This window comes from Carassius auratus, unplaced genomic scaffold (assembly GCF_003368295.1).
Source record: "Carassius auratus strain Wakin unplaced genomic scaffold, ASM336829v1 scaf_tig00014353, whole genome shotgun sequence".
NCBI lineage: Eukaryota > Metazoa > Chordata > Actinopteri > Cypriniformes > Cyprinidae > Carassius > Carassius auratus.
Genome location: NW_020524493.1, coordinates 2071 through 5248, shown reverse-complemented (window position 1 = coordinate 5248; position 3178 = coordinate 2071). Strand labels below are relative to the sequence as shown.

Genomic DNA, 3178 nt, shown 5'->3' with positions numbered 1-3178 from the left:
TATGTTTGCAAATATTTATGTAAGAAACATGATAATTCAACATACTTGCTTATCTGAAAACAATGTTACAGTCAGTTATTCTCCTTTGAAAATGTGCGTTCCGGGTCAGAATGTAGGTCTCCGATTTGGTTTGTGAAACCCACCCACTGTCAGTTTACCCAACTATATTTTGGTACACATTTTGGTTGCCAGTTAATAGGAAACACAGGATAATTCATTTCATTCATTGTCAAGTGTTCTCCTTTATGTCGGTGTGGTCAATCTGGCAACCAGCATGTGCGTCAAGTCTGAGGAGCAGGGTGGAAAAAGAACATCTCCAATATTTTGAATTTGGACCACAATATCTAGGTCCATTACTCAGTGTCAATCGTACATACAATCGAATGGCGGGGATGGTGCCCCCTCTGGGAGTTGGTGCCCTCTGCGTGTAGGGAGCGACGGCACTGATGATGACCATTACCTCTCCGCTCCTGCTGGCCTCTCTAATGCCACACCTGACCTTCACTGCTATAACATTGTGTCACGGCCCCTCCTCTGCATTGCAGGGTGGTTCCTCCTGCAGGCAGAGGTAGGTCGTTAGTGCTGCCATTATATGAAAAATAATTATGTTCACAAAATAAAGAGAATTAACAAATAACATTCTTGATTTTATGGTATTTCATAAAACACCCCACCTTTTCTGGAATTGGGGTTGTGGATTATGCTTTGGCAGAAAGCGACACGTGTCAGTCACAACTGAAGGTGCCACAACATACTGCAAAATGTTCTGCAATTTTCAGCGGCATATGCCACAATCCAAGCTCAGTCAATAGCGTAATGTTGATCACAACATCATTAGTTTCCACTTGTTACAAAAAGAAAATTTGGGGCCTATTTGTAAAGGTTAAAAAACGTGCTGTTTCAATATAGCTACAAGACAAATAAATAAAAAAATCAATTTCAATATTCTGACATCCAGAGCAACACACATGCATGCTTACACTTACATCTTGTTAATTGTGGTTTCACAAAATAGTTGATGCTGATGAAAAGAAGTAACACAAATTATATCTTCTCACTATCAGTGTTACTTGACACTTCAAGCTGAGAAAAAAAAAATTACAGGTCTCCACCCATCCTTATATTCATTAAGTGTTTTGGGAACAGAAGCTTATTAATTGTTTCATTGTGTTCATGATGACGAAGTGAAGTGAAAGTGACAATCAGCCAAGTATGGTGACCCATACTCAGAATTTGTGCTCTGCATTTAACCCATCCGAAATGCACACACACAGAGCAGTGAAGACACACACACACACACTGTGAGCACACACCCGGAGCAGTGGGCAGCCATTTATACTGCGTCGCCCGGGGAGCAGTTGGGGGTTCGATGCCTTGCTCAAGGGCACCTAAGTCGTGGTATTGAAGGTGGAGAGAGAGCTGTTCATGCACTACCGCCACCCACAATTCCATCCGGCCCGAGACTCAAACTCACAACCCTTCGATTGGGAGTCAGACGCTCTAACCATTAGGCCACGACTTCCCCAAAATGACCATCATCTCTCTGCTCCTGCTGGCCTCTCTGCTGCCACACCTGACCTTCACTGGTGAGACTCATTATATAACAGTATATTATACTAACTGGTATGCACTGAATAAGCTGATTAATAGTTCTCTCTCTTTCTCAGCTCGTGTGAATGTGGGTATAGTGAACGGCAAAGAAGCAAAACCCCACTCCAGACCTTACATGGTTTCTCTTCAGAGGTCCTCAGAACATTTGTGTGGTGGATTCCTCATTTCTGATGAGTTTGTCTTGACTGCTGCACATTGCAAGTAAGACTGCAATTTAGTATGAACTGCAATAATTATAATAATAATGAGAATAAATAAACTTCTATAATGATGACATTGTTCATTATACTAACAATATTTTCTTACACAGTAATAAGGGGCTAACAGCTGTGGTTGGTGCACATGACTTAAAAAATGATAAAGGGTCCGTCCGCATTGGAGTGAAGTCATACCACATTCATCCAGACTTTAAAAATCAACTTTTCTGAATGACATTATGCTTTTGAGGGTAACAGTAGTTCAAATGACTGGTATTAAAACAATTACTTGTGAGATAATATATGATTCTGCCTTTCTTTTAATTATGAAAATGTTACTGCATTACAGTTAGAGAAAGAAGTCGAACAAAACAAGATTGTCAATAAGATTTCCATACCAACACAAGAGGGAGACATCAAAGCTGATTCTGTCTGCAGTGTTGCCGGCTGGGGAGAAACTGATATTAAATGGGGGAAAAAGCAATCTTCTTATGGAAGTCGATGTGAAGATCATGAATAACACAGAATGCAAAAATAAATGGAAGGACTTCTACTCAGCCTCACAGATGATATGTGTCCACGGCCATGGAGGAAGCTGTACCGTAAGTAAAAACAATATCAGTTAGAGACCATCCATAGTGAGAAGTATCACTTTAGTCATTGATCTGTGTTTCTCCACAGGGGGATTCAGGAGGTCCTTTGGTTTGTGGAGACACTGCAGTCGGTGTCACTTCCTATGGTGACCCAACAGCCTGCAACAGTCTTAAACAACCTGAAGTTTATGCAAAGATCCATCTTCCATGGATCCACTCCATAATTGCAAATTTTAAGTGATTTTTGCAATGAAAAGGATGAAGTCTTTGTTTGAATGTTTAATAAACTAATCATGTGTGAAACATCAATATGTGTAAGTAGTTCTTATTATTGCACCCCTATCAAACAGTACTGCTACTGCTACTGAACAGAATTAAATTAACCAAAATGACTTTTACCATAATAATATAAAAGCCAAATAAATTCTTGATAATGATAGTTCATGATTATTAGCATGAAAACTAAAGTGAAATGTTCAAATTATCAATGTTCTTCTTCCCACATTGTGGTAACAAGTAGTGTATTTGGACACTTAAAGTGATTCTGGGAGACTAGACTACAATGCTGGCTGTTCTGTTCTGACAACCAGTACGGTTACATATTTAAAGGATTTGCCACTAATGATTCAAACGTGAGTTTTTGAGCAGTGTAGAGTAGCACTGTTGTTGGTCGTTTCTCTGATCACCAAATACAGACACGGTTTTATGTTAAAGCGGTACGATGCAGCGTTAACATGTAAAAAATAAATAAAAAAAATCCTTAAATCCATTAAAATC

At 39.5% G+C, this 3178-nt stretch overlaps 1 pseudogene; it reads left to right on the top strand.

The window, feature by feature from the left end:
* Nucleotides 1-1524: 1524 nt before the first annotated feature.
* On the top strand, nt 1525-2729 carry LOC113074375 (duodenase-1-like; annotated as a pseudogene).
* The last annotated feature ends 449 nt before the right edge of the window (nt 2730-3178 follow it).